Below are 8,577 nucleotides of genomic sequence, written 5' to 3'. Positions count from 1 at the left end.
AGGGCGGCACAAGAAGCAGGAGGGCAATGACGGAAGTGGCAAGGATTCTTCGCTGGGCGGAAAATCATGTGATAGCACTGTCAGCAGTGTTCATTCCGGGAGTGGACAACTGGGAAGCAGACTTCCTCAGCAGACACGATCTTCACCCGGGGGAGTGGGGACTTCACCCAGAAGTCTTCCACATGATTGTAAACCGTTGGGAAAAACCAAAGGTGGACATGATGGCGTCTCGCCTCAACAAAAAACTGGACAGATATTGCTCCAGGTCAAGGGACCCTCAGGCAATAGCTGTGGACGCTCTGGTAACACCGTGGGTGTACCGGTCAGTGTATGTGTTCCCTCCTCTTCCTCTCATACCAAAAGTACTGAGAATCATAAGAAGGAGAGGAGTAAAGACTATACTCGTGGCTCCGGATTGGCCAAGAAGGACTTGGTACCCGGAAATTCAAGAGATGCTCACGGAAGACCCGTGGCCTCTACCTCTAAGACAGGACCTGCTCCAGCAGGGACCATGTCTGTTCCAAGACTTACCGCGGCTGCGTTTGACGGCATGGCGGTTGAACGCCGGATCCTGAAGGAAAAAGGCATTCCGGATGAAGTCATCCCTACCCTGATCAAAGCCAGGAAGGATGTAACCGTACAACATTATCACCGTATTTGGCGTAAATATGTTGCGTGGTGCGAGGCCAGGAAGGCCCCTACGGAGGAATTTCAACTGGGTCGATTCCTGCATTTCCTGCAAACAGGACTGTCTATGGGCCTCAAATTAGGGTCCATTAAGGTTCAAATTTCGGCCCTGTCGATATTCTTCCAAAAAGAACTAGCTTCTGTTCCTGAAGTTCAGACGTTTGTCAAGGGAGTACTGCATATACAGCCTCCTTTTGTGCCTCCAGTGGCACCTTGGGATCTCAATGTAGTGTTGGGATTCCTAAAATCACATTGGTTTGAACCACTCACCACTGTGGACTTGAAATATCTCACATGGAAAGTGGTAATGCTGTTAGCCCTGGCTTCAGCCAGGCGTGTATCAGAATTGGCGGCTTTATCCTATAAAAGCCCTTACCTAATTTTTCATACGGACAGGGCAGAATTGAGGACTCGTCCTCAATTTCTCCCTAAGGTGGTTTCAGCATTTCACTTAAACCAACCTATTGTGGTGCCTGCGGCTACTAGGGACTTGGAGGATTCCAAGTTGCTGGACGTAGTCAGGGCCCTGAAAATATATGTTTCCAGGACGGCTGGAGTCAGAAAATCTGACTCGCTGTTTATCCTGTATGCACCCAACAAGCTGGGTGCTCCTGCTTCTAAGCAGACGATTGCTCGTTGGATTTGTAGTACAATTCAGCTTGCACATTCTGTGGCAGGCCTGCCACAGCCAAAATCTGTAAAAGCCCATTCCACACGGAAAGTGGGCTCATCTTGGGCGGCTGCCCGAGGGGTCTCGGCTTTACAACTTTGCCGAGCAGCTACTTGGTCAGGGGCAAACACGTTTGCTAAATTCTACAAATTTGATACCCTGGCTGAGGAGGACCTGGAGTTCTCTCATTCGGTGCTGCAGAGTCATCCGCACTCTCCCACCCATTTGGGAGCTTTGGTATAATCCCCATGGTCCTTTCGGAGTCCCCAGCATCCACTAGGACGTTAGAGAAAATAAGAATTTACTTACCGATAATTCTATTTCTCATAGTCCGTAGTGGATGCTGGGCGCCCATCCCAAGTGCGGATTGTCTGCATTACTTGTACATAGTTATTGTTACAAAAATCGGGTTATTGTTGTTGTGAGCCATCTTTTCAGAGGCTCCTTCTGTTATCATGCTGTTAACTGGGTTCAGATCACAAGTTGTACGGTGTGATTGGTGTGGCTGGTATGAGTCTTACCCGGGATTCAAAATCCTTCCTTATTGTGTACGCTCGTCCGGGCACAGTATCCTAACTGAGGCTTGGAGGAGGGTCATAGGGGGAGGAGCCAGTGCACACCAGCTAGTCCTAAAGCTTTTACTTTGTGCCCAGTCTCCTGCGGAGCCGCTATTCCCCATGGTCCTTTCGGAGTCCCCAGCATCACTACGGACTATGAGAAATAGAATTATCGGTAAGTAAATTCTTATTTTCTCTGTCGGGGGCAGTCATAAGGCCAGCTATGGCTTCATCTTGGATGGCAAAAGCAGTAGCTGAATGGGCTGAGGTACTGGAAGATGGGCTTTCAGCACCTTCTAGGGAGCAAGAATCCCATATAGCTCACATGAAACAGGCTGCAGTATTCTTGGAAGAAACGGCAATAGATATGGGTACCATTGCTTCTAAAGCATCAACCTTAACAGTAGCTGCTCGTAGAGCAGTTTGGTTACGTACATGGAAAACTGATTCAGAATCAAAAAAGGTTCTGGAATCTTTGCCTTTTGCTGGGAATATTCTGTTTGGTAAGGATTTGACAGATATTCTGGAATCAGAAGCAGAATCCAAGAAAGTCAGGTTTCCTGCCACATATAACCCCAGGCCTAAGGGTCCGGTTTTTCGGCTATTTCGGTCGCAAGGAAAAAGTGAACATAAGCAGCCCCAATACAATAAGTTTGGTAAGGCAAAGAAGCATTGGGCCACCAGAGGGCCAGCTTCCAAACCAGAAGATAAACCATCAGCCTGATGGTACGGGCCTCCGCCCCACGGTAGGGGTCAGACTTCTTCATTTTGCACAGATATGGCAGCCGTCTGCAACAGATACCTGGGTGCAAGAAGCGGTATCTCTGAGTTATGTTTTTCCCTTTCAAGAAGCAGCCTCCTCGAAGGTTCTTCTGCACCAGCCCATCTCGGGTGGAGATGAAGGCCAGGGCTTTGCAAGAAGCAGTTCAGAAATTGCTTCAGTCAGGAGTAATTATTACAGTACCCCCTGCACAACGGGGACAGGGGTTTTACTCCAACCTGTTTTTGGTTCAGAAGCCAAATGGGTCGTTTTGGCCCTTTCTCAATCTCAAAATGCTAAACAAATACATTTGGGTACCGTGGTTCCACATGGAGACGTTACGCTCCATAGTTTTGGCCATGGAACCAGGGGATTATATGGTATCCCTGGATATACAGGATGCTTACCTACATGTTCATATAGCACTGACTCATCAGTGTTATCTCAGGTTCGCCATCCTCCAGCAGCATTTTCAGTTCCAGGCTTTACCCTTTGGGTTAGCCACATCCCCCAGAGTATTTACCAAAATTATGGTGGTTATGGCAGCTTATCTCCAGAAGCAGGGGATAAGAATTTTTCCTTACCTCGACGACCTTTTAATCCTGGCACAATCCCAGGAATTGCTCCTGGGCCATCTCCAACAGACAATAGCTTGTCTACAAGAGCACGGATGGCTCATAAATTGGGCAAAGTCATCTCTGATTCCGTCACAACGGATGATTCACTGGGGGGCTGTATTGGATTCAAGTCTGCAGAAAATATTTTTACCTCGGAACAAGATATCCAAGGTGCAGTTAAGTACTCAGGAGTTGTTACACAGTCATACAATATCAATTTATGCAGCAATGCGAATGATGGGTTTGATGGTGTCAACATTCGACATGGTGGAGTATGCACAATTCCACTCAAGACCTCTGCACGTCTGATTCTAGCCAGATGGAATGGTGTACATCAGACAATAAAGAAACAGACCATAGTACTTTCAGAAAAGGTAAGAAAGTAATTAGCCTGGTGGCTACAGACATCCCATCTAGACAAGGGGAGACCCTTTTGGATATCAGATTGGGAGGTCCTGACAACAAATGCCAGTCTTCAGGGCTAGGGAGCAGTGTCCGGAAAATTATGGTTCCAGGGGCAATGGACCAAAGAAGAAAGTTGCCTGCCAATAAACCTGTAGGAACTTCGGGCCATATACATGGCACTGATTCAGGCAAAGGACACTCTGCAAGGAAAACCAGTCCAGATCCGCTTAGACAATGCAACGGCAGTAGTGTACCTCAACCATCAGGGAGGAACTCGCAGCCAAAAAGCAATGAAGGAGGTAAGTCACATACTATAGTGGGCAGAACTCCATCTTCCAGCATTGTCCGCAGTGTTCGTTCCAGGAGTCCTAAACTGGGAAGCGGACTTTCTCAGTCGACACACCATTCAAGCAAGCAAATGGGCTCTACACCTGGAAGTATTTCAGACTCTGGTAGACAAGTGGGGTTTGCCAGAGATAGATCTCATGGCGTACCGTCTGAACAACAAAGTGCCAGCATATGGGTCAAGAACAAAGAATCCGGGAGCGATCTTTGTGAATGCCTTGTCAGTGAAATGGGACTTTCATCTGGCATATCTGTTTCCTCCGATCATCCTGCTACCCAGGGTGGTGAGGAAAATAAAACAAGCAAAGGGTGCCGTGATTCTAATAGCTCCGGCTTGGCCCAGAAGGCATTGGTATATAGATCTGCAGAGGATGTCAATGGATGCGCCAATTCTGCTCCCTCAGCGTCCAGATCTACTGATGCAGGGTCCTTGTTATCACAGGCATCTGGATCGACTGTCATTGACGGCGTGGCTCTTGAAATCTCTATCCTGAAGTCAAGAGGATTCTCACAACAGGTAATTCAAACTATGCTCAGAGCAAGGAAACCCTCCTCAGCTCGCATTTATCATCGAATATGGCAGGCCTATATTCATTGGTGCAGTGAAAGAAATATAGACCCAAAATATTTCCATGTTTCCAGGGTCTTAGATTTCCTTCAAGCAGGAATGGATAAGGGTTTGAAGGTGGTTTCCTTGAGAGTGCAAGTATCAGCATTAACTGTATGGTTCCCAAAAAAATTGCCAGTTTACAGGATGTGCGTACTTTTTTCCAGGGAATGCTGCGCGTTCAACCGCCTTTTGTTCCTCCTACAGTGCCTTGGGACTTAAGTTTAGTTCTCAAAGCTCTTCAAGTTGCTCCGTTTGAACCACTTAATAAAGTGGATCTTAAATGGTTGACAGCTAAAGTTCTTTTTCTACTGACTATGGCATCAGCTAGAAGAGTATCAGATTTAGGAGCGCTGTCTTGTAAATCTCCTTTTCTGATTTTTTTGTTATCCAGATAAAGCAGTTCTCAGAACTAGGTCTGGGTATCTTCCTAAGTTGGTATCTAAATTCCACCTTAATGAAGAAATTGTAGTCCCGGCTTTGCAGGTATCGGGACTTTCTGCGGGAGAAGTGTCGCTGGACGTAGTCCGGGCATTAAAGATCTCCGTGGATCGTACCAGTGCCATCAGAAAGACAGATTCTCTCCTCATTCTCTACGGATTTCACAAGAGAGGATGGCCTGCTACTAAACAGACACTAGCAAGATGGCTTCGAATGACGATTTCGGAAGCATATTCTCGAGCTGATCTCCCTGTTCCGGCTAATGTCTCTGCTCATTCTACACGTAAGGTAGGTCCTTCATGGGCAGCACAACATGGTGCTTCAGCAGAACAGATATGTAAGGTAGCCACATGGTTTTCCATTAACACATTCATTAAACATTATGCCTTGGATACTTTTGCCTCTCATGACGCTGAATTCGAGCGTAAGGTTCTCCTGTCCAATCAGGAGTTTCCCCACCACTAAAAATTGCTTTGGGAAATCCCATTGTTATCCTGTGGATAACCTGTGGACCCAGCCGGAAAATATACGTTATGGTAAGAACTTACCGTTGATAACGGTATTTCTCCTATGTGCACAGGTTCCACAGGGATGCTACCCTGACGCACCTGAGGATCTTTCTATTCACTCAACCTCTTCCTTCTTGTACGGAAGGGTGTGCATGTGTGTTCTTCTCGCCTGAATAGGGCTCTACATGATGCTCCTGCCTAATTGCTTTGGAATCCAACTTATTTGCCTGAGCCAGTGGGCGGGGATATATGGACGGGCCCGTTGCATCCTGGGAGGACTGAAAGCTTGTGATTGTTTGGTGCCAATCCGCTATCGCTCCATCATATCCCATTGTTATCCTGTGGAACCTGTGGACATAGGCGAAATACCGTTATCAACGGTAAGTTCTTACCATAACGTATATATTTACCCCAAATGGGGTAAAAATTAAATTCCTGAGGGTAATGCACGGTCGCGCTGCCAAGACACAGCCCCAGCTAGCTCGCGATGTGACGTGCTGACGTCACACCGCGCTCTTTCCTGGCCGCCCTGCGCTGTACTCCTGGCTGCGGTGTGATGTGCTGACGTCACACCGCACTCCCACACGCCTGCCCGTCCTGCGCTGTCCTGTCCGCCCGCCAACCCACACACAGAACTTGAAGTGTTTTGTGGCTGACCGCTGACGGAGTTCCGCAGGATCAGACAGTGGCTCACATAACAGTGGAAAATTCCCACTGACATTATTGAGGTGAGGATGTGACCATCTGTCTCCCAAAAGTCATGTCCACCCCTTTCCCCCCTCATCCATCTTTCTTACATTCATTCCGGTGTTTTGGAGAGAAAGTGTTAATTAACCCATTAATTGCCAAAAAATAATTGGCGAAAATAATAAAAAATAATTATTTACACACTCTCTCTCTCTCTCTCTCTCTCTATATATATATATATATACACTGCTCAAAAAAATCACTGGTCATCACTGTTTATATGGCATTTCTGAAATATATATATATATATATATATATATATATATATATATACACTGCTCAAAAAAATAAAGGGAACACTGAAATAACACATCCTAGATCTGAATGAATGAAATATTCTTATTAAATACTTTGTTCTTTGCATAGTTGAATGTGCTGACAACAAAATCACACAAAAATGATCAATGGAAATCAAATTTATTAACCCATGGAGGTCTGGATTTGGAGTCACCCTCAAAATTAAAGTGGAAAAACACACTACAGGCTGATCCAACTTTGATGTAATGTCCTTAAAACAAGTCAAAATGAGGCTCAGTAGTGTGTTTGGCCTCCACGTGCCTGTATGACCTCCCTACAACCCACACAAGTGGCTCAGGTAGTGCAGCTCATCCAGGATGGCACATCAATGCGAGCTGTGGCAAGAAGGTTTGCTGTGTCTGTCAGCGTAGTGTCCAGAGCATGGAGGCGCTATCAGGAGACAGGCCAGTACATCAGGAGATGTGGAAGAGGCCATAGGAGGGCAACAACCCAGCAGCAGGACCGCTACCTCCGCCTTTGTGCAAGGAGGAACAGGAGGAGCACTGCCAGAGCCCTGCAAAATGACCTCCAGCAAGCCACAAATGTGCATGTGTCTACTAAAACGATCAGAAACAGACTCCATGAGGGTGGTATGAGGGCCCAACGTCCACAGGTGGGGGTTGTGCTTACAGCCCAACACCGTGCAGGACGTTTGGCATTTGCCAGAGAACACCAAGATTGGCAAATTCGCCACTGGCGCCCTGTGCTCTTCACAGATGAAAGCAGGTTCTCACTGAGCACATGTGACAGAGTCTGGAGACGCCAAGGAGAATGTTCTGCTGCCTGCAACATCCTCCAGCATGACCGGTTTAGCAGTGGGTCAGTAATGGTGTGGGGTGGCATTCTTTGGGGGGCCGCACAGCGCTCCATGTGCTCGCCAGAGGTAGCCTGACTGCCAATAGGTACCGAGATGAGATCCTCAGACCCCTTGTGAGACCATATGCTGGTGCGGTTGGCCCTGGGTTCCTCCTAATGCAAGACAATGCTAGACCTCATGTGGCTGGAGTGTGTCAGCAGTTCCTGCAAGACAAAGGCATTGATGCTATGGACTGGCCCGCCCGTTCCGCAGACCTGAATCCAATTGAGCACATCTGGGACATCATGTCTCGCTCCATCCACCAATGCCACGTTGCATCACAGACTGTCCAGGAGTTGGCGGATGCTTTAGTCCAGGTCTGGGAGGAGATCCCTCAGGAGACCATCCGCCACCTCATCAGGAGCATGCCCAGGCGTTGTAGGGAGGTCATACAGGCACGTGGAGGCCACAAACACTACTGAGCCTCATTTTGACTTGTTTTAAGGACATTATATCAAAGTTGGATCAGCCTGTAGTGTGTTTTTCCACTTTAGTTTTGAGGGTGACTCCAAATCCTGACTCCATGGGTTAATAAATTTGATTTCCATTGATAATTTTTGTGTGATTTTGTTGTCAGCACATTCAACTATGTAAAGAACAAATTATTTAATAAGAATATTTCATTCATTCAGATCTAGGATGTGTTATTTTAGTGTTCCCTTTATTTTTTTGAGCAGTGTATATATATATATATATATATCTCAGAAATTCCATATAAACAGTGATGACCAGTATATATGCACAATAATATATGATTTCCTTCCTTTCAAAGCAAGGGAGTAACATCGGTGTATCTAAATATATTTTGGGGTAAAAGGTAAAAAAGTTCCCAGACCCCTGGTTTAGAGGGAGGGAAGAGGCCAGGGATCTCCATGGTTAAACGCCAGTCTCCTGGCCTCTGCAATGTCACATAGCCGCATCTCGCTTACCAGAGTATAACTAGATTTTATAGAGACCATTCCTCTGTCAAACGAGGTCACTAGAGAGTCTGTGGGTGGCAGAATGGGGAATATACAGTAGAGCACTTTAATGCTCCCAATTAGGACAAATGGGTCTATTTACTAAGCCAATAGGCTCCT

Source organism: Pseudophryne corroboree, chromosome 4 (assembly GCF_028390025.1).
Source record: "Pseudophryne corroboree isolate aPseCor3 chromosome 4, aPseCor3.hap2, whole genome shotgun sequence".
Classification (NCBI taxonomy): domain Eukaryota; kingdom Metazoa; phylum Chordata; class Amphibia; order Anura; family Myobatrachidae; genus Pseudophryne; species Pseudophryne corroboree.
This window is presented reverse-complemented; position numbering follows the sequence as displayed.